The sequence below is a fragment of the Lissotriton helveticus genome, chromosome 5_1 (assembly GCF_964261635.1).
Source record: "Lissotriton helveticus chromosome 5_1, aLisHel1.1, whole genome shotgun sequence".
NCBI classification, from domain to species: Eukaryota; Metazoa; Chordata; class Amphibia; order Caudata; family Salamandridae; genus Lissotriton; species Lissotriton helveticus.
In genome coordinates, this window is record NC_136065.1 from 643,809,726 (window position 1) to 643,833,973 (window position 24,248).

General features: G+C 45.0%; 1 protein-coding gene across 1 annotated transcript in view; it reads left to right on the forward strand.

Moving 5' to 3' along the window:
* The window catches only part of LOC144753328 (neuromedin-U receptor 2-like), a 217,123-nt gene that overhangs the window by 16,410 nt on the left and 176,465 nt on the right, over positions 1-24,248 (forward strand). The window lies entirely within an intron of this gene.

The following is a 24,248-nucleotide window of genomic DNA, read 5'->3' on the forward strand; positions in this document are numbered from 1 at the left end:
AGTCATCGCCTTATTGGGCTACACCCACAAAATACCCCAAACAGTTCGCCGCTTGGTTTCTATGGCATTATTACTAGGCAAGACAGATATATCGCAGCGATGGGGCGGGATCAGACCGCTCACTGATAAAAAATGGCTGGAATGCATGAGTGAATGCAAGAGTTTAGGAGAGGATTATGCTAATTTACAACCTCTCGCATCTCGTCCCAAAGATATTTGGTCACCCGTCTATATCTTCGCACCCTAGATCAGATCAGAATACTGAAGATTGTTCCCAAACCCCACTCCTTTCCTCATAGGGCTATATCTTCCTATTTAGATATGCAAATGAATAGTTATCATATACATTGCATTCTATTTTCTTTTAGAGATTATACATGATGTTGTAAATGTCCTGAGCAGACCTCCGTCCCAGTAATGGGATAATATGATCTATCTTTATTATGCAATGTCAGATGCAATTTTACGCTGTATCAAAATTTCGTTAAAGAAACAAAAAAAAACTCTGCCTTGACAGCCACTTGAGGCTCAGGAAGATGTGTCTTACATGCGTCATTAGTGCACTCGCTGTGCTAAATCCAACTCCTTCCAGTTTGTGGATGCAAGTTGGGGGTGTCAGCTACTGCCCGCCAAAGCAGACAGTCATTGATCTGAGTGAGCATCTCTTCCTTTGTAACAAAGGCAAACATACTGGGGAAAACTGCCTAAGTTCCCTAGAGAGTACGTCCTAAACTTAAAAAAAAGCATTTGTTGTTGACACACACCATCGTCAGTGAGAAAGTGGCATATGTCCCATCAACTGCTATGTGCAGTGCTGTGACTGTTATGCACTTGTCATACGGCAAACCAAAGATCTACTAAATTCTGACAGTGGATGAACATGGCAAGCAGGACATATATGTCACCCATATGTGTAGCGAGTCCTCTGTTATGTGCTGTGTGTTTGTAAAGTGCAATCTCATCCAGGAGGGTAACCTGTCACCCGCCCAGGGCTGATTCATAGATTCACCTGGATTCACCTGGTTAAAGAGCCAAGTGCAAAATGCTTAAATTTTAGAGACAACGGATATGTGTAGGGGCCGGTCATTCCACCAAGCAAATTAGGTGAAGCCACTTTTCCCTTATCTGGTGCTGCGAATGCATGGGATGTGTGCGAGTATGAGTCCTGCTGAGCAAAGTGCCTGAGGCGCTATTGAGGTATGTTGAGCCAGTCTGTCTAAGGCTTTGAATGTGTGTGTCTGGGATTTGAAAAGAGATGCTGATAGGGAGCAAGTGAGGCTGTTTGAGGTGCAGAGTGAGTGTGTGTGTTCTGTGAGGTTGAGGGATGAGTCTATCTGCTGCGTTCGGTATGGTTTGGAGTAATCTGCTTAGTTGAGTGAGGCAGAAATTCAGCATCGGGTTCAGTAAGGCGCCAATGGGGTTGAGACTGTTGGTGAAGATTAAGTGTTGGCATGTGTATCCGTACTACCTTGACCATCTGCTTTCTACCTACGTGATATCCCTGTGAAAACACACCTAGCTAAAGATTTTCCTGCTTCTTCTAATCTCTGTCTCCTTCAAAGTCCTCACAAATACTGTATACTTGCCAAGTGAACAGTTGCTAACGCCATTGCTGGCTATTTCAAACTCAAGAAAATGTGTTTGTTTTGTGCCTGTAGTGCACTCATTATCCTGAATCAAACTCCTTCCACTATGAGGATGCAAGTTGGGGGTTTTGGAGACTACCTTATAAGGCACACAGTCCTTGAACTGAGTGAGAATATCTAGGTTTGAATCTAGGGAAGACTGTCTAAGTTCCGGAAAGAGCACTTCAAAAACTAGCCAAGGCTACTCTTGGCAAGTAGGACTAATTTCCGTCTAACCATTATGTGAAGTGTGGTGACTAAAATGCACGTTTCATTTTGCAAACAAAATACCTACCACATTTGGAAGATGGATTAAGGTGTTGAGCATGCCATAAGCAAGTCCATTATCTCCTCAATTAGAGAAAAATAAATGCTACTGCTGTTTGCAAAGTTAACTACTGGTCCATGGAAGATGCCACCCAAATCGTGCAAGTAGATCAGTAGCAATGCAATCTTGGTCTACGGGTGTGAATGAGGTCCTAGATAGAGTGGCTCCATGCTCCCTCAGAAATCATTCTACACGAAAATTTGTTTGCTGCACAATTTCCTTAAGGAAGTCAATATCCAAAAAGATATGGACGTAATCAGTTGGCAAAAAATTGATGTATCAACTTTACTCTCAGCGTCGACAGTGAATATTTTTATGTTAACTATTAATGAACATTTATTTCATGCATTTATTTTAAATGTAGAACGGAGTGAAGAATACTGCAGCACTGGTAACTTAATTTTAAATTATATTTTGAATTAATTTAAACAAACAACATTTATTTTTCGGAAGTTTAAAATTAAAAATAAATTCCCACCTAAAGTGACAAAAATATTTTTCATTAAGCATTACCAATTGTTAAAAGTGAGGTAAACATTTTATTAAAGCTAATATGATTAGAGTTTCATCAAAATTAATGTTAGAATCATTTATACCTTTTAGAAGAGATTGTTAAAACATTTTATAATTAAGAAATAACTTTATTGACATAAAATCATATTTATTTACATTTTAACTATTTTAAATAATGTAATTTAATTTAACATTATTTCCTTTGAGGTTTTATTTTAAGTCCCTACCAACATCATTTTCTGTGAGATAGTGTTGCAGAACCATTGGTTGGCCATTTGTGGAGATTAAATTACTTGAGTTCTGAGCTGGTGTAATTCACTACTTTTTCAGGTCCCATTTTAGCTGTAGTAACTTTAGTTGTGCCGTTTGTGAATAGTAATGAGCTTACTCTTTTGTGGGTGTGTGCATGTCATTACCTGTACCCCTCCATATGCTTCTGTAACCCCCTTGAGCCAGGGCTGTCTTATAACCAGTTTTGCTACTCATCCCACCTCCAGAGGCTTAATGCTCATTCCTGGGACAGGAACAGTTGCCAGAACATAGGAAAATCTTAACATTACCTCTTTTGACTTTGCAATGGCAAATGGGGCTAACAGGATATCCCCCTTTTCATTTCAAGGGCCCTCCTAGACCATCAAGGACCAGTCCCAGTTGGAAGGAGAGCCAGTTTTGACCTTATACTTTCTGAAAAAGAATCTCTTAGCTTGGTTTTCCATGAATGATGAGTAACCAATCAAAGGCACTCTGAATGTCGGGATGTCAAAAGTGGGCTAGTCTATACTTGAAGATCAATCCAATGCCATGTACAGCCAGCAGGAGATACCATGGTCATGCTACAAGGGGAAAGTGCAGAGCTTAAAGGGAGATGCGATCTTAGAGGCAGAGTTTTGCATTCTCAATATTTTGGAGCATGCATAGAAGAGGAAAATCATCCTAATGTGAAGTATATGCTAGAAAGAAAATAATCAAGGTCTCTGGTACCCAGGGTGAAAAACAGATGGCCATATATGTTGCAGGATTTAGAAGGTAAAGAATGAGGAATTTAGGGCCAGATGTATGAAGCTCAAATGGGTATGCAAACGGCGAAATTCGCAGAATTTCGGCGTTTGCAAACTCATTTTCGCAAAATGGTATGTATGTAGCAACTTTCAGTGCAAAATATGGAATCGCAAATTTGCGATTCCCTATTTTGGGATTGCATTTAAGGAATCACAAGTTTTGCGATTCCTTTAAATGCAATGTATGAAGCACCCAAGTTGTGCGATTTCTCATTAAGAAATCGCAAATTACCACCAACTTGAAGTTGGTGGTAATTTGCGATATCTTTCACAAAAGCACTTTTTTTGCATTTGTGAAGGTGCCATGTGGCACACATACATACCCTTAGGGCATGTATGTGCGCTATATGCGAACACATGTGAATTTCAGGGGTGCATCAGGGTATCCTTATGACACCCTTGCACCCTTGAAATTATTCTCAATTTGCGATTCTCAAAGTGCGAATCGCAAATTGAGCATAACTTCCCATTCATTCCTATGGGCCTCATGGCCCATAGAAATGAATGGGAAATTATTCCTTAGTTGCGAATTCGCAATTTGCTATTCGCAAATAAGGAATATTTTGCAATTCTCAAATACCGATTCTCAAAAAATCGCTATTTGAGAATCGCAAATAGGTATTTCGATACATCTGCCCCCAAGTCACTATATTCATCTGTGGCTCAAAGTAGTGATCAGAATCCATGCTAACTGCCAGATTGCTCTCGTCAGTGGAAAGGGCTGGTGGGAATCAAGGTTCCTGGGGCCATAGAACTTTAGTGGAGCACAGTTTCACCTAAAAGTATCTCTGGTTTTGATTAATTAATCTTATGATGGTTACCCAAAATCCAAAAATCCACTGCTTTAAGAGAAAGGCCTAGGGAGTGCAGTTCTTTGGAATTTTCTAGTTTGCCGGCAATCTGCTTATTGTCAGTATAAATGCAGGTAGAGAGGTTCAAGGATCTGATGAGCTTCAAAAGAGGGTAAAGGCATTCTCTGAATGAAAGCAGGGGGAATAGTCAATTCTTAAGGCGCATTGGCATTAAATGTGAAAGGGATAGTTGTGTAAGGTGGAATAATTGTATTTGATCACTAAGCAAGATAGGATGAAAAACAATCTTCAGTGGTACCTTGATTCCAAGATTGCTAGAAATGGGGTTTCGAGTTGGCTAGGGTATGCACCTAAGCCCAACAGAACCCACCACTCTAGTCAGGGCAAGGGAGTTACAAGCTGAAGATGTTATGTTATGATGAATTTATTGAGCGCACTGTCACCGTGAGTTTCCTGGCGCTAATCGGACTTAGAGAAGGAAGAGGGGAGACAAAAAAGGGGAAAGAGGAAAGAGGTTAGTGAAGGGGAGGGAAGAGTAGTGTTTTTAGTGATTTCCTAAAGGAGAGAAGGGAGCAAGAAGACTTAAGTGGAAGTGGGAGGGAGTTCCACAGCTTAGGGGCTAGACAAGAGAAGCTGCGACCACCCGATCTAGAAAGATTGAAACGAGGAACGACTAGGAGTTGGAGATGGGTAGACCTAAGAGTGCGAGAAGGACAGTAGGGGGTGATTAGGGACTTAAGGAAAGCAGGGGAGGGGCCAGTGAGGGCTTTGAAGACCAGGCAGTGAACCTTGAAAGTGATTCTTTCACTGACTGGTAGCCAGTGAAGATGACGTAGCAGTGGTTGAGCCGACTGCCATTTAGGGATCTTGAAAGCAAGCCGAGCTGCCTGGTTTTGCACGATCTGTAACCTGGCCAGCTGAGATTTAGGGAGACCGTAATAGATTGAGTTGGAGAAGTCCAGCCGGGACATCACCAGGGCAATTAAAACTTGCAACAAGGCTTCAGGCGACAGGAAGTGAGCGACTTTCCGTATCCTGTAGAGCTGGAACATACAGGAGGATGTTACTGCGCTCACTTGTGCCTTGAGAGAGAGTCCGGAGTCAATCAGGACCCCAAGGCTTTTTACACATCCAGCAGGAGAAGGAGGTGTTCCGAGCTCAGCAGGCCAGTACTGAGGGCCCCAAAAAGGGGCACTTCTCCCAGGAAGGAGAAGCTCAGTCTTGCTCGGATTGAGCTTAAGTTGGTTTTGGTTCATCCAATGCTGAATGTGTGTTAAGACTGTCTGAAAATTTTTGACGGCGTCGGGAGTGGTGAGGGGAAAAATAATCTGTAGATCATCCGCGTAGTTGAACACGGTGATATCCCACTTGCCTAAAGAGTGAAGGAGGGGTTGGAGATACAAATTAAAAAGGAGGGGGGACAGGGAAGAGCCTTGAGGGACCCCACAGGATGATGAGACGCTAGTGGCACGGAAGGGGCCCATGCTGACTGCCTGGGATCTCTCCTCTAAGAAGGATTTGATCCAGGACAGAGCAACCCCACAGACTCCGGCGGACTCGACACGGTGGATTAAGATGTTATGGTCCACCGTGTCGAATGCCGCCGATAGATCGAGCAAGACTAATGCCTGGGGTTGCCCTCTATCCTCATTGCGTCTGAGGTTGTCCAACACGGCGAGGATCACAGCCTCCGTGGAATGGGCTGGTCTGAACCCAGCCTGGTTGGGCGCCAGGAAGTTGGTCTCCTCAATAAAATGCGAGAGGCAGGTCGTGACGTGAGCCTCTAGGATTTTAGATAAAAAAGGCAGGAGGGATATAGGGCGGTAGTTGGCCAGAGTCGCTGAATCGGCGCCAGGCTTTTTTAGGAGAGGCAACAGTACGGCCTCCTTGAATGAGCTGGAGACTATGCCCGAAGTGAGGGAGGAGTTGAGAAGAGGGAGGATACAGTGTGGGAGGGTTTGACAGATATCGCGGAACACAGAGGGAGGGCAGCAGTCGTTGGGGGATCCAGATTTCACGCGGGTGGACAGTTTAGCAAGAGATTCCAAGTCAAGCGCGGGGAACTGAGGGGGAGTAGGAGTGTTTGAAAGGGGAGGTGCTGCTGTAATTGGGGTAGGAGCGTAGGGAATGGAATTTTTGATAGCGATGATTTTGTCAATGAAGAATGAGTTTAAGGCAGTGCATGACTCTGAGGAAGGGGGTGGGCTCGGGAGTGTCCTGGCGTCCGATGTCAGTTCGCCAAGGACTTTAAAGATCTCCTTAGATCTATTAGGGGCTGTAAGAATTCTGTTGGAGATGAAAGCAGTCTTGGTAGAAATGATTGTGGCTTTGTAAGCTTTGCGCGCTTACACGTAAGCTTCCCTGTCGGAGCTGAGATAGTTGCGCCGCCATCTGCGCTCCAGTCGGCGCAGCTCCAGATGTTGTAATTTTAAAGTGGAGTTGTACCATTTGTGGGATTTATTGGGGTGTGTACGAGAAAAGCGGGAAAGAGGTACACATGCGTCGCTGGCCGTCGTGAGCCAATGTGAGATGTTGGCGTCCATGGTGTTAACATCTAGGGAGTCGGAAAGTACAGGCTGAGTCTTGGCGAGAGAGGAGAGGAAAGCGTCTGAGTCGAGAGTCTTCCAATTTTGAGCGAGCCCTCCGTGCCGGGAGGGGGGCCTGACCAGGCCCTTTATAAGAATAGACGACGCGATCAATGAGTGATCGGACCAGACGCAGGGGGAGATGGTCAGGCCAGAGAGCGACACCCCCTGTGTCCAGATGTGGTCTAAAGTGTTACCCCCAATGTGAGTGGGGGAAGTGACATGCTGTGTCAAGTTGAGGCTAGAAAGTGCCTCAAACAATTCGGTGGCGTGAGGACCAGCGTCAGCATGGTTAAACCAATAATTAAAGTCGCCATATATGGCGACGCGGACTGAAGAGGTCATTAAAGCAGAAAGCTGCTCGCAGAAAGCGGCAGGAAACAGAGGCATGGGGGTAGGCGGACGATATAAGATGATAAGAGTTAGGGCACCAGCTTCTTGATAGCTTGATAGCTTGGCAAAGCAGTCAGGCTTCTCCCAGAGGCAATGTGTAAAGCATTTGTGCAACACACTCACACAGCAGCGACACACTAAGCACACCACAAACGAGACTCTACACAAGTTTATATAAAAATATCCTTTGTTTTATCCATTAAAACACATTAGATCACAATCACATATAATACTGTGCCACTAAGCCCTTGTCATGACTTCACAGGGATTACATAATCACTAGGCCAATCAGGCCACTGTCATAAACATCTGAGTTGGGTTGACCAGTAACTACTGGAAGGATTATTCTGAGCATAAAACACTTTGCAAACACATCATCCATAGTGCACCATAGTAACCACCTGTAGCATGCACATATTAGAAAAAGCATTAGGTATAAACACTAACAGCAATGCACTATAGCAGCCACTTGCACAGTGCACATATCAGAAACCTCATGCCAACAGTAGGCCTATCGCCACAGATATTCATATCAGTCTATAAATAGTAGTTTGCAGAAAAGGCCACCGCTGTCTCCCCCTGCGTAGGCTTCTGGACTACCACAGAGAATGTGGTAATGTACTCAGGCCCCGTCCTGGGCTCACCCCGCAATGCCCCTTCCAAAAGTGAGGGCTCTTAGGGTATGTGCCCCTCAGGCAGCTGCACGTGATCCTGTGGTGCAGATGCTGACACTGGTCTTGTGTGCCCAGGGCTTGGGCAAAACGGTTCTAGGCCAAACAGGCCCACTATCGGGGCAATACCCTCTCAGGAGACCTTCCCCATTCCCCAAGCCTCCACTGACCTGGTGGCTCGACGGTTGTCTTACGGCCTCTATGGGGCCAGGGCCTCCCGCCCTGCCTCTCTGGTCCATGGCTGCCTGCAACCACACGGTGCAGCTGCCACGCGCTGGGGAGGAAGCCGACCTGAAGACCATGGGTCGTTGTCTCCATTTGCTCCTTCTGCGCTGCAGGGCCTCCCTCACTGGGGAGGTGGGGCTTGCCTCTTTCCACAGAGCAAAGCCTCCATCCCTCTCTTCCCTGCTTCAACTTTCACAGCAGTGGGCCCCGCTAACAACCAGGCTCAGCCACACCTTGCCTCTGGATGCTACTCTCTTCTTTGGGGAGAGCCCCGCCCACAGCCAGATTCATCCTCTGCCTGGCTTCCGGTTGATTCGGTGTGGACCCATGTGGATCCCTCTGTCTCTGCTCTCGGAACCAACTAAGCTAACCCATGGGGACTCCTTAGCTTTCCGCGGCCAGAACCAGGACCCAGGCCATCCAGGGGCCTCAGGTCCTTGCCATCTCACAGAGTTGTGGGCGGTTTCCCCAGTTACATAGTATCCTTGCTCAACTTTACCACTCATCAGTGGAGTGCTAGTCTGCTACTGTGCCTCAACCCAGGGTCTGCACCCTCAGGCTGTCCAGGGTCACGGGCGAGGCTCTCCTCTCTCTGTGACAGTCTGCCTGGCACTAATCTCCCGACCCCTGCCCATTTGACAGTACGCAAAGACAACACAAAGCAGTGTCACCATGGTCATTCCTTGGGAGCTATACCCACAGAGCTGTCCCCTGACAAACTGGTTCTCACACTGGGGACTGCCTCACCCCTCTCACCACTCCATCTGGACTTCTGCACCTTCCATTTAGGAGTGGTTCTGCCAGACACCAGAAATCCAGAGTGGAAGGTGTGGAAGCCCAGATGTAGGGGTGAGAGGGGGAGCCCACTGCCTCCCCCTTGAGTATGGTTCTGGGCTACCACGGAGAATGCTGTAATATACTCAGGGCCCATCCTGTGCTCAGCCCGCAATACCCCTTCCAAAAGTGAGGGCTCTAACGGTATGTGCTCCTCTGGCAGATGCTCACGATCCTGCGGTGCAGCTGTTGACACTGGTCGTGTGTGCCCACGGAGCAAGCAAAACGGCTCTAGGCTAAACAGACCCACTATCGGGGTAATCTCCTCTCAGGAGACCTTCCTCGTTCCACAAGCCTCCACTGACCTGGCAGCTCTACGAGTGTTTTACGAACACCATGTGGACAGGGCCTCCCACCCTGACTCTCTGGTCCGTGGCTGCCTGCAACCACATTGTGCAGCCACCACGTGTTGAGGAGGAAGGCAACCGGAACACCATAGGGCGGAGTCTCCATCGCCTCCTTCAGCGCTGCAGGGCCTCCTTCGCCGGGGAGGCATGACAGGCCTCTCTCCAAAGAGTGAAGACTATGTCGGTGTTGCTCTTCCCCGCTTGAACTTTCACGGCAGGGGGCCCCGCACACAACCAGGCTCAGCCACGCCTGGCTTCCGGTTGCTTCTCTCTTCCTCTGGGGAAGTCCCCTCTGCCTGGCTTCCAGTTTCTTCGGCACTGTACTGGTGCCACTGGTGGGTATTCAGCCCTGTTCTGTTTTAGAGGAACTTTGGAGGTTTCCCCACCCACAAGGGAAAAAACAATGGTTGCAACGCATCTCACAAAGGTGCTGAACATAACGAGGGAAGCACCTTCCATTGCTCCACTCGCTCTGCTGATGAACACCACTCACATGGTGGAAAAGCATAGCGCTCACCCAGCACTGCTTCGATTTATCCAAGGCCAGACAAACAACCCTGGCCCACTATCGGGGTAATCTCCTCTCAGGAGACCTTCCTCGTTCCACAAGCCTTCACTGACCTGGCAGCTCTACGAGTGTTTTACGAACACCATGTGGACAGGGCCTCCCGCCCTGACTCTCTGGTCCGTGGCTGCCTGCAACCACATTGTGCAGCCACCACGTGTTGAGGAGGAAGGCAACCGGGACACCATGGGGCGGAGTCTCCATCGCCTCCTTCAGCGCTGCAGGGCCTCCCTCGATGGGGAGGCATGACAGGCCTCTCTCCACAGAGTGAAGTCTATGTCGGTGTTGCTCTTCCCCGCTTGAACTTTCACGGCAGGGGACCCCGCACACAACCAGGCTCAGCCACGCCTGGCTTCCGGTTGCTTCTCTCTTCCTCTGGGGAAGTCCCCTCTGCCTGGCTTCCAGTTTCTTCAGCACGGTACTGGTGCCACTGGTGGGTATTCAGCCCTGATCTGTTTTAGAGGAACTTTGGAGGTTTCCCCACCCACAAGGGAAAAAACAATGGTTGCAACGCATCTCACAAAGGTGCTGAACATAACGAGGGAAAAAACAAAACAATGGCCGGGCAGTATTAAATTGACTACACAGTACACAGACCTAGTGTAATAAATCACTAGGTTGGACAACCATTTGTGTTGATTGACTTATTATTTTTTATAAAATATTTTGTGCAAGAAATTCTTTAGCATCAAAAGATAGAACACAACATTCATGACACAATACAAAAACCAAATTCAGTGGACTGAAAAACAAATGTCAAAACAATATGAAAACAATGAAATTGTCATACATAAATAACGTGGACAACTGGGGAAAGGCCTCAAATTAATCACTTTACAGAGGCTCCAATCCTGGATATACAATAAACAAGGGGACTGTTCAGTTTGAAAAAAACCTCCTCGTTATAACCATCACAAGATACACAGTGGATACCACATCAGGTGCTCAGGCTAGGAACAACATGGGAACATCTAAACAATTCCAAAAAGTGTTTTAGTTGAATCCTAGCATGCCCTAGCGATTTGGTATCTTGGAGGTAAGAACGTCGACGCGTTTCGAACCCGATACCATTCGGTGGGTTCTCCTCAGGACAGGGACTGGGGGGTTGTTGTCACTGTGAAACAATTAAGACATGGTGTAAGTGAGGGGTCATTTTAATAAGCTCATCGCATAGACTCACCCACTTCAATGTAAAAAAAGGGGTACCTTATTTGTGAGATGGAAGGGTCACTCCCTACGGGAAAAATGAAAATGAAATACGGGATTTAAATTAAATATAGTCTACCTGTGTTGTAAATATGCTGCGGACAGGTTGCTACAAGAAATCAAAGCGTACCTTGACAGAGGACGAGGTTGCCGCTGAACAAGAACGCGATGCCGGCCGTGATCAGTTCTTCGATGTATAGATCTAAAGTCTGGAGAGAGGTGTTGGACTCAGTAAAACTCGTGTACCCAGATAATGCACCGGTACACCGCAGGGTGAGAGAGGGAAAGCCTACCTTGTTTGACGAGGTCGTTTATTTACATAGAGCGCGTGGGAGGCGGCGGCCGCCGCACGGGCTGGCGTGCTGTTAAAAAAAGGGGAAAGCGCACGCATTTAAGCTGACATTCAGATGACCGTGATTTACAACAGTTGCAAACAGGGGATCCATACCCCAGGCAGATAACTTACTTTTCAATAGAGAAAGCGAGCTGCAACGGTCCGGCACCCAGTGACTTCAAAGACACAGCTTGTTACAAAAAAAGGGGGCGTGTCACCCTATATTTAAACGCCCAGTGGTCGCAGTGAGTTATGGTATGTGTAGTTTTTTAGTAGCAGGGAGTGCGCAGCACAGGACAGGTAGATCGTATACATGAGTGAATCTCTTATACCCAAGGTCGTGGTGCAACGCATACTCGAGAGTAGCAACGGCATAAGCAGACTTGTGAAACAGACAAAATAGGTCATTTATAGGTTGCTCAGTTCATTCAGATCGTTCAATCCTGACACTGCAGTGTTGAATTTCAGGATGAGGTATGCCTCTTTCTGTGCCAGTCTTGCATCAGGATCTCCTCCAGCACCCGGGACATTTTTTATACTTGCCAAAATGGTCCACTTCAGATCGTTCGCGACATGATCCTTTTTCAGAAAGTGCGACACCAGGGGCGCAGTGAGCACTTTGTTGTTAATTCGGGATTTGTGCTGAATTATCCGCTGGCGCACCTCTTGTGTCGTCTTCCCTATATAGATTTTGCCACAGGGACAAGTTATGGCGTACACTGCGTATTTGGTTTTGCAGTTTGTAAAGTCCTCATGGCGCCAGTGTTTTGTTCCATCGGTGAAGTGAGTGCCTTCAATCGTCAAACCGCAGACTGAACAAGTTCCACATTTGTGGTGGCCCTTCACTGGGCCCATGTTGAAAAGGGTACTTTGTGTCTCCTTTCTGACGGCACCCCTAGTGGATGAGATTTGCTGTCCTATACTTCTGTTTTTTTTCAGTGCGAACAGGGGCTTGCCAATCTCCGGGATGATTTCCTCCACGAGGTGCCAATTATTCCGGATGATTTTTTGTACCGGATTTGTATGGGGTCCGAATGTAGACACACAAACCATCCGATCTGTTTGTGACTTAACCCTTTTCTGAAGTAGATGTTCACGGGGTGTCCATCTCGCCCTCTTCATGGAGTGTTTTACAAGCTTCCCCGGATATCCTCTCTCTCTTAGTTTGTTCATGAGGGCTTAAAGTTCAGCCTGGCGTATGATTGCCGAGTGATGCCATTTCTGGATGTCGAGATCAAAGCAACATCTGATGGTCTCAAGTCGACCTTATACCAGAAGAAAACCGATAAGAACAATTCGCTCCACTATAAAAGCTATCATCCTAAAACCCTGAAGAACAACCTCCCCCTATGGACAGTTCCTTAGGGTGAGAAGGAATTGTTCAAGTACTGAAGATTTTAAAATCCATGGCGAAGCCCTCATGAACAAACTAAGAGAGAGAGGATATCCGGGGAAGCTTGTAAAACACTCCATGAAGAGGGCGAGATGGACACCCCGTGAACATCTACTTCAGAAAAGGGTTAAGTCACAAACAGATCGGATGGTTTGTGTGTCTACATTCGGACCCCATACAAATCCGGTACAAAAAATCATCCGGAATAATTGGCACCTCGTGGAGGAAATCATCCCGGAGATTGGCAAGCCCCTGTTCGCACTGAAAAAAAACAGAAGTATAGGACAGCAAATCTCTTCCACTAGGGGTGCCGTCAGAAAGGAGACACAAAGTACCCTTTTCAACATGGGCCCAGTGAAGGGCCACCACAAATGTGGAACTTGTTCAGTCTGCGGTTTGACGATTGAAGGCACTCACTTCACCGATGGAACAAAACACTGGCGCCATGAGGACTTTACAAACTGCAAAACCAAATACGCAGTGTACGCCATAACTTGTCCCTGTGGCAAAATCTATATAGGGAAGACGACACAAGAGGTGCGCCAGCGGATAATTCAGCACAAATCCCGAATTAACAACAAAGTGCTCACTGCGCCCCTGGTGTCGCACTTTCTGAAAAAGGATCATGTCGCGAACGATCTGAAGTGGACCATTTTGGCAAGTATAAAAAATGTCCCGGGTGCTGGAGGAGATCCTGATGCAAGACTGGCACAGAAAGAGGCATACCTCATCCTGAAATTCAACACTGCAGTGTCAGGATTGAACGATCTGAATGAACTGAGCAAACTATAAATGACCTATTTTGTCTGTTTCACAAGTCTGCTTATGCCGTTGCTACTCTCGAGTATGCGTTGCACCACGACCTTGGGTATAAGAGATTCACTCATGTATACGATCTACCTGTCCTGTGCTGCGCACTCCCTGCTACTAAAAAACTACACATCCCATAACTCACTGCGACCACTGGGCGTTTAAATATAGGGTGACACGCCCCCTTTTTTTGTAACAAGCTGTGTCTTTGAAGTCACTGGGTGCCGGACCGTTGCAGCTCGCTTTCTCTATTGAAAAGTAAGTTATCTGCCTGGGGTATGGATCCCCTGTTTGCAACTGTTGTAAATCACGGTCATCTGAATGTCAGCTTAAATGCGTGCGCTTTCCCCTTTTTTTAACAGCACGCCAGCCCGTGCGGCGGCCGCCGCCTCCCACGCGCTCTATGTAAATAAACGACCTCGTCAAACAAGGTAGGCTTTCCCTCTCTCACCCTGCGGTGTACCGGTGCATTATCTGGGTACACGAGTTTTACTGAGTCCAACACCTCTCTCCAGACTTTAGATCTATACATCGAAGAACTGATCACGGCCGGCATCGCGTTCTTGTTCAGCGGCAACCTCGTCCTCTGTCAAGGTACGCTTTGATTTCTTGTAGCAACCTGTCCGCAGCATATTTACAACACAGGTAGACTATATTTAATTTAAATCCCGTATTTCATTTTCATTTTTCCCGTAGGGAGTGACCCTTCCATCTCACAAATAAGGTACCCCTTTTTTTACATTGAAGTGGGTGAGTCTATGCGATGAGCTTATTAAAATGACCCCTCACTTACACCATGTCTTAATTGTTTCACAGTGACAACAACCCCCCAGTCCCTGTCCTGAGGAGAACCCACCGAATGGTATCGGGTTCGAAACGCGTCGACGTTCTTACCTCCAAGATACCAAATCGCTAGGGCATGCTAGGATTCAACTAAAACACTTTTTGGAATTGTTTAGATGTTCCCATGTTGTTCCTAGCCTGAGCACCTGATGTGGTATCCACTGTGTATCTTGTGATGGTTATAACGAGGAGGTTTTTTTCAAACTGAACAGTCCCCTTGTTTATTGTATATCCAGGATTGGAGCCTCTGTAAAGTGATTAATTTGAGGCCTTTCCCCAGTTGTCCACGTTATTTATGTATGACAATTTCATTGTTTTCATATTGTTTTGACAATTGTTTTTCAGTCCACTGAATTTGGTTTTTGTATTGTGTCATGAATGTTGTGTTGTATCTTTTGATGCTAAAGAATTTCTTGCACAAAATATTTTATAAAAAATAATAAGTCAATCAACACAAATGGTTGTCCAACCTAGTGATTTATTACACTAGGTCTGGGTACTGTGTAGTCAATTTAATACTGCCCGGCCATTGTTTTGTTTTTTCATGTACTAGTGGTCCAGGCCGGTCAGTGACAGGACCCAAGCCTTCCACAGTTTTCCCGAACATAACGAGGGAAGCACCTTCCATTGCTCCACTCGCGCTGCTGATGAACACCTCTCACATGGTGGAAAAGCATAGCGCTCACCCAGCACTGCTTCGATTTATCCAAGGCCAGACAAACAACCCTGGTAAATCTCAGAAAACAGGGCCCAGGCAGGCCAGCACAATGTTTTTTTTAGCAGAGCAGCAGTCCCTTCAGCTGCCCAATGGGCTGCAGGTTCACTTCCACAAGTAGGGTGTCCCAGATGCTGGTTCCTCCTGATACACAGCAGTCCTTTTCTTCTGTTCTTCCAGTTCCACAAACATGGGGTCACAGCCCCATTACTTATAGTCAAAATGTCTTTGTTCGTGGGCACTTCAAACCTTATTGAAGTGCACAACACCCCTATTCACATTGTAAGTCCCAGCCCCAGGCTCACCACAGGGGGGTAGAGCCAGCATTGTGGAAGGCAGGCACAACCCTATTACGGTGCAGGTGCTACTCCTCCCACAACTCCAATTGCAGACCAGGCCTATTCAGGTGCAAGAGACAACTCCTCCTGCTACTCTAAATTCAGCTAAGGTCTATTCAGCTTAGTTCTGAGTCACCCAGGAAAGACAGGACACCCCTCAACCCTCCCTTGTGACTGGTTGTAGTAAATGTACATCCCCTCTACCCTGTCAGTCAGAACCAGACCGTCAATACACATCCGGGCAGGGAACAGAGACACATAGCAACCAGAAAGGCCCACTTCTAAAAGTGAAACAACAAAGGAGATTGCCAATACTGATATCTTCATTTAGCAGAGACTTTTTCCAAAGTAAAAACAACAGTTCAATACCTGGAGATGCTATTCAATAGCTATTTATTCAAAATTTGTTCAAAAACAGGCATAATTTATACATTACTGCGCTATTTTGGATTGTATTCTTATCCAACAATGAGAAAAAGGACATAAATAAACAATGAAGAAAACTTCAAACATATCATCACTCTTCAAACGTATCACATTCAATCCACTTTCATTCATGAAACACACACACAAACCGGAAATCAATAGGCCAGTTAGGAAATTGTCGGGTCTATGATCAAATTAATAAACCATTCCTGAAAGATGTGAGCAATACACTGATCTTAATGCACTTCTTATTAATTAATTATGAAATCAATTTTTGATACTAAAGTGGGTGTATAAATACAGGTACTAAACCAAGGACACAAGGTAGACAAGGTAGACCCGACACAGCCTATGCGTTTCAAATCCTAATAAATGGGAGGATTCTCTTCAGGGCCATAAACACTCTGCATGGGAAACAAAAGAGAGAGACAAAAACCAGGTCTCAGTTTGTAATTTGAATATTAAAGTGGGACCATAAAAACCCAACGAGCACTTACCCATCAAATTAAATTATGAGGACTCCTAATGAAAAGGGAAGAAAAAGGAGAAGAAAGAGAAAGAGAAATCAGCAAACGTGGGGGGTATTAATACCACTTCTAGATCACAAGTCCCTAATGCATTTCCTAAGCATAGTAAAGCCAATCAAATTACCTCAAAACAAAGTGGAGACAGTCCTAATGAGGCGGTGGCGGAATCTTCACCGCAGGCGCAGTAAGATGCAACAGCCTTAAAAAAACACAATGTGCAAGAGCTTTAAAACCTTGGTACATCGTATTTCAGCAACCCTCCTAACCGGACAATGGTCGGAACCGTTACGGTGTTCTTACCGGGAGAACATTCAGGTCAGGGGCCGGGAGGCTTGCAGTTGATTCCGAGTGCCAATCACGGCGTCGGTCGTTAGTTGGAAGCGTCGTCTTTTCTGCTGAGATAAAACACGGCATTTAGAGCTAGATTGAACGTGGTCCAAGGTCTCAAGGGGACAAAGCGGTACGAAATGCCGAATTCTTACCGTCAAATGGCCGGCCCGGACTCCATAGACACAAGTCGTCAGTGGTGGCGCACAAAGCATTGCGCATGCGCACCCAAAGGGTTTCTGGGTATTGTAGTCGCGAACCCGCGAAAGACTACGCCCGATTGGATAAGGGCCTGAATTTACTTGGAGGGACTGGAGGTGGAAACGGAGGTCTTGTAGTTTTAAACACCAGGGAGACCTGGATCAACAAGTAAATTGTGGGAATAAAACGGTGCTAGCAACTATAAAAATCACAGCATCTAGGAGCACAGAGCGTTAGGACCATAATAAGGGCCAACAACAGATGAAGTGAAAGAGAAGCGCTACCAAGGGCCTCAGATCTAAAGCTTATAAATTTCGGACATCTCATTTAAGCCTGACACAGCTGTGTCGAATTTGACAATCAGAAGAGCTTCTCTCCTAGATAATTTCAAGTCCCAGTCACCTCCACGGAGGTCTTTTTCCACTTTGGAGATGACTGTCCATCTCAGATCAGTAATGTGATGTTGAAGTCTATTCCAGTGATTCACCAGAGGGGCAGTTTCCACTTTCTGTTTAATTCTGGACTTGTGTTGCGAAATCCTTTGACGGATTTCCTGGTTGGTTTTACCAATACATAAAAGTCCACATGGACATTTTATTCCGTAAACTACGTATTTTGATTTACAGTTGCTGAATGTACGTGTTTCCACGAAATTCCATTATGTTGGAAGACTATGCCTTCCACAGTCAGGTCACAGCACAGACATGTCCCACATTTATGATGGCCTGTAATGGGAGTCAAACCCATAAGTTGTCTTAACGTGGGTTGTTGATCCTTTGGAGGGGCAGCTCTTACCACATAATTGGCAATGCAGTTCTCCTTTTTAAATGCAAACAGGTGAAGCTCCTGTAGGCTTTCATGTAAATTCTTCACCAAGTGCCAATTCTGTCCAATTGTTTTTTTGAGTTGGTTAGCATTGGGGCAAAAAGTAGTGACACATACTTGGCGTTTCAGTTGTAATTTCTTTTTTCGTACAAGTAGACTTTCCCTAGGGGTCCATCTGGCACGTTTCATTGAGTTTCGAACGAGTTTTTTTGGGTAACCCCGTTCGCACAACTTTTTGACTAAGTTGCCGGCATGCAAATTGTAGTCTTCGTTAAAAGAACAATTTCTTCGCACACGTAGAAATTGGCCATAAGGCAGATTTTCTTTTAAACTCCTAGGGTGATTGCTGGAGAACAACAAGGCCTTATTTCGGTCAGTTGGCTTGGTGAAAAGTGAAGTCGCCAATTTCCCTTCATCTGGAAAGACTTCAACATCCAGGAAAGATATTCTACTCTCTGAATGCATCATACTGAACTGGATATTGATGGTTCTGGCGTTCAACCAATTGTGGAAGAGTCTCAGTTTTTCTTCACCTCCTGACCAGATTAAAAACACGTCGTCGATGAAACGTAGCCATGTTACAATATATTCAGAAAATGGGTTGTTGTTGTGTACATAGGTGTCTTCATAGAGTGACATAAACAATACTGCCAACTCAGGCGCAAAGGGACACACCATGGCTACCCCTTTCGTCTGGAAAAAGAAATCCTTGCCAAAGCAAAAGTAGTTCTTTTTGAGGGCAAATGAAGCCAGATCCACCAGAAATTGTGTGGGGACTTGAATTGGTCTAGGTCTACCTTGTCTACCTTGTGTCCTTGGTTTAGTACCTGTATTTATACACCCACTTTAGTATCAAAAATTGATTTCATAATTAATTAATAAGAAGTGCATTAAGATCAGTGTATTGCTCACATCTTTCAGGAATGGTTTATTAATTTGATCATAGACCCGACAATTTCCTAACTGGCCTATTGATTTCCGGTTTGTGTGTGTGTTTCATGAATGAAAGTGGATTGAATGTGAAACGTTTGAAGAGTGATGATATGTTTGAAGTTTTCTTCATTGTTTATTTATGTCCTTTTTCTCATTGTTGGATAAGAATACAATCCGAAATAGCGCAGTAATGTATAAATTATGCCTGTTTTTGAACAAATTTTGAATAAATAGCTATTGAATAGCATCTCCAGGTATTGAACTGTTGTTTTTACTTTGGAAAAAGTCTCTGCTAAATGAAGATATCAGTATTGGCAATCTCCTTTGTTGTTTCGCTTTCATGGCTCAGCCTTACTGATTAGAGCCAGCCCTATTTTTGTTATTAGCACTTCTAAAAGTGGCATTTCTAAAATAGTATAATAAATCTGCTACCACCAATAAGCAGGATTTATAACTACTATTCCAAACATGCCGAACGTAGTCACGCTACCCCTCTTAGATCAGAAATTACCATTGAAGCACAAATCAGGGAATCCCCAATGCAAACCTATTAGAGGGCAGCTCACAGCAGTGAGAAACCAAATAGGGTGTTTGTCACTACCAGGACATGCCACACAGTTAAGTCACATGTCCTACCTTTTACCTACACCGTCCCTGCCCATAGGGATAGCTAGGGTCTACCTTAGGGGTGACTCATATCTAGTAAAAGAGGAGATACAGACGTGGCAACCACTTTAAATTCCACGTCATGGTGGTAGTAAACTGCTCACACAGGCCCTGCCTTGGCAGAGGCTTGAAACATGTTTGAAAGGCTGTTTAAGAGAGTGGCGCAAGCAGCGCTGCAAGCCCACCAGTACCATTTGATTTACAGACCTTGGATATATGGGATACCACTGTAAAAGGGACTTACAGATAAATGAAATATGCCAAACAGGTGTAGACCAATCCTACCATGTTTACAAACTAGAGCACATGCAAGTTAGCACCGATCAGCAGTGATAAAGTATCCAGAGTCATAAAACCACCAACAACAGGTTAGAAAAAATAAAGGAGGAAGGCAAAAACTTCTGGGATGACCCTGCAAAAAGAGCCAAGTCCAACACTCAGGCTCTGTGATAAATTAGGGTCTTGTGTCAAATATGAATGAACGATCCAGCAACACACAAGCTAGAGCACATGCAAGTTAGCACCGATCAGCAGTGATAAAGTGCCCAGAGTCATAAAACCACCAACAACAGGTTAGAAAAACTAAAGGAGGAAGGCAAAAACTTCTGGGATGACCCTGCAAAAAGAGCCAAGTCCAACAATCAGGCTCTGTGATAAATTAGGGTCTTGTGTCAAATATGAATGAACGATCTAGCAACACTGATGTGACACTTTTCTGGTCAACAGTGAGCTTAAGGTAACCCCAAGTGATGATCAAGGTCGTTCAAGCCCCGGCCAGGGGAACGTACCATTGGCATTCTGAAAATAGGTTGATTTCTTTGAGGAAAGGTCAGAAATTAAAAAAGGCTGATCTTTCAATAAGATTAGCATGGATGGTTCATTGTTAGACTGGTCTGAGGCTGGAGGGGTCTGTTGCGTCAAGATCTTGTTTTTGGGGTTAGGTTTGATATGAAAGGTCTTAAGTTCCATGCTAAATTTGCCAGATAACGGGAGCAGTTAATGGTGTCTCTGGCTGGGATAACTGCTAAGAGGAAGGTGGGGATGTTCGTGAACACTTAGAAAGGACAAGGGACTGCTGATGAGCCATGTGTATTACTGGCTCTGATGAGTTATTTGAGATCATTGGAGAAGAGCACCTTGAAGGCCTGCAGTCTTGTGTTATCTGTTCATTGTGTAAAGTACTATGGTGCTAGTTTTTAAGACTATGACTTTGGAAATAAAGTGAACCACCAGTGTGGCAGAGGTTTTTAGAGGAAATGTGCTAGTTGAGGTGCATTCAGATTTTAGAATTCAGTAATTGTTTTTTACGTATCTCAGGGGCAGGTTGTTTCTTGAAAATGTATTGCGTGGTTGTCTTTTCACTTTCTTAATAGTAGCTTCATATATTCTTCAGCATTGTAGGAAGTGGAGCTTATCTCTGATATTATACATTTTATTCCACGGTCTATTAAGGTCTTTGATTTCTTCTTTTACTTTCCTTACATTTTTGGAGAACCAAACAATTTTGTGTCTGTTTCATCAAGGTGTAGACCTTTGGGGTGTTAGTTTATCAAAGCTGACAGTCAGGATCTTTATCTTTTCAAAGTTGAAACCCCTCACTAAAGGTCCAAAACACCCATAATGTATTCCAAATGAATATTCTGTGCAGCTATGGCATGTTAAGACCACAGCGGTGGTGTGTTTACCTGTCGAGGTAATGCATACACAGGTGCGTCATCAGCATATTCCAACCATAGAAACTCTACCAGCAATTATGCAGGGTACTAGAGAGTAGAGGATTATATCTGAGATTAAAATCATACTACATACCACTCCATTATAAATCTTAGTGTAGTTGTGCCTATTTATTGCTCTTATTTACTAATGTAGTTATAGTACTACTCTGTCGGCAAAGCTTGGTAGAGTGCAGGTGTAGGAATTTAGGAGGTTAAGGTGTGAGTTTATCAGCCCCGGGGAGTATGGCGATTGGGAAGAGAATAGATGTGGTGGTATGGTTAAGAGGTGGTTGCAAACAGGAGGTAAGGAGAAGACACTGGGGCTGTAATGATGGTGCAGTGGACAGGAGAATGAGGAAATGGGGTAATGAGTTTTGAAAGGTCATCAGAGAGTGAGGTAACATGAATGCTGGAGGGGTGCTCCCCAACTTGATTTCTCGGCTCATTGTATGGGGTGATGGAAGATGGCACTCTAGGAGAAAGTTGAGTGTGAGTTTGGAATATAGGTGTAAGTAAAATGTGATGGTGCTATTGGAGGAAATGAAAGGAGTAGAGGAAGGAAGAAAGGAAGGAAGGAAGAGATTTTGGCAGAAGGTATGAAGGGAGAGGAGGAGCAGACAAACAGGCACTTGTGTTTTGTCCAGCAGTGAGAGGTGGGAGATTAGTGTAGGAGAGGGGAAGCATGTGGTAACAGAGTGGAATAAGGAGCTAATAGATAAGGAATAGGGTGAAATGGGATTTGGTAGCTAGAGGTTATAAACATAGTAATTTCAGCTACTTGCAAGAAGAGAAAGGACGCCTTGAATGATTCTCAGCGCAGACAGTGCTTCCCAAAAAACCAACAGAAATGAAGGGCCACCCAAAAGCAGCAGAGGTGCAACAGTTGGGGATGAAGTTTGGGACGAAGCTTCCTGAAACAACCAGATATTAACAGTCTACAAAGTCCACCCAAGACATGGGAGGTGCAACCACGTGGAAGATGTGGTTTCATAAAGAACTCCAGATATTAAGAGTGAATGGCGAAAGATAGCAATATACCTCACAGGCACAAATCCGCCTAAAATATGGATTAAGAAATCCGATCATGGCCAGACAAGGCATGTTAGTAAAGTATTACTGGAGGATGAGGGAAGCAGAAAACAACACCCTAGCCCATCATTGTTGGGTCGAGATTGAAAACCAAATGAGTCTAGTCAATTCAACCATAAAAGTCCTGAAGGAATCCCTGTTGGCACTACAGCTAGAGGATGCTTGGCTCACCCCTGCAACGTACTCCAGATTCAAAAGTGTGGTGAATAACACCATTAAGCGGATCTCTTTATTAACAGACAAAACTACCTTTGCAAAAAAACATCACGCCTAGGATGTGATACAGGCCTACCAGAGGCTGAAGCTGCAACAATATCTGATGGAACATTTCTCCCAACAGTAAAAGTATTATCTGACGTTGCTACGAATGGGATCTTTCCCCTCAAAGGATCTGACCCCAGAATGGAAAAAAACATGGATATCCAAGGAAAGCCGCTTCTGTGGTCAAGGTGAATAGTCATTACTACATCTACTATGTACTTGCCCTTTCTTATTGGAAACTCGAAAAATCATCCTTCGGGAGGCTCTAAGGAAGGAACAAAAAAGAACATGTAGAGCAGCAGCCATTAAGTGTCTTGGAGGGTCGTCGATTCCCCTGTCCTGCAGAGCCATAAAACATTGGAAAATCGCGACAAAAGACCTGGAAAAAGTGACTCTAGCCTAGTAGCCAATTAATTGGCACATATTCATTAAATGTACTGTTATACTTGTCATTATTTTAATTTAATTAGCTGTACCTTATTGTGATGATGACCTCAAGGCCTTTTTACGTTTTTAAAATGTATACTTAAAGTATTGCGTTCCATTATGGTTGTCCATCCTTTTATGATTTTTAATGAATCAAATAAAAGTATATTTGACTTGACTTGATAGCAATTTATGAAAAACAAAGCTTCCTGAAAATCTCTAGATGTTAAGAATCGACCAAGGAATATGAAAGATACAAATACAAGAGTACTCAAAAACACCAGGCTATAATGAGGATCACCCAGCAACAGTGGAGGTGCAACCCTATGGAAGACATAGCTTCCACAAGACCACCAAATATCTCGAATCTATGGGCAAAGGTGTCAACTTGCAGATCACTCATGTTTGTTGCCACAAACATTTATTAGTAGGAGGGGGAACCCTGGTGGCAGATACAACTCTTCTGAGCATGCAGCTTTCTGATAATCACAAGATAATATTAGTCTCTGGGCTCATACAAGCCCTGGGCATATCCCATGGAAAAAAGGCTCACTACAATCCCCCAGATATTGCGAATTTAGGGGGCGCACCTTGAAGGGGCCAACATGTGGACGGCTGTTTTTCTTTATGTATCTCCAATTATGTCAAATATATTAGAATTGTTTGGTCATGGGGGGAAAGGAGGAAGGCTATGGGGAAGGTGACAGGAGGCATGGGTCAGACCCTATAATCGTATCAGACCATAACAGACTCAAACCGGCAATTCACCTCAGGAAATCACCATTTATTTTGCAGCTTTTAACCTTTACACCTCGTGCTGGGCATCCTCAGGGAGTGCAGTTTGAATGAGGTAGTGGTAGGAGGTGAAGGTGAGGCCTGGCAAATATGGCAGTTGCTGACTAACAAGATCAGCTAGGGGAAGGGACCAACCTGGCGTAGGAGGTGAAGGTGAGACCTGGCAAATATGGCAGTTGCTGTCTCACAAGATCAGCTAGGGGAAAGGACCAACCTGTAGCCCCTTCAATGCAAAATGCGCGGAAGTTACAAACATATAAAGCGGCGAATCACAAAATGTTTTTGGTGGGAGATGCACACAATTACCTCAACATGATAAAAGCAAATGTTGTGCTAAAGGATCATGGCGAATTGGGCAGTTGCCATGGATCTAGGCCCTAGGACAGTATTTTTAGTTGGTGAGTTTGTGGTGTTAATGCTGACAGTCACTACATTGACTGGGATTGAGAGCAAGTGAGGGGC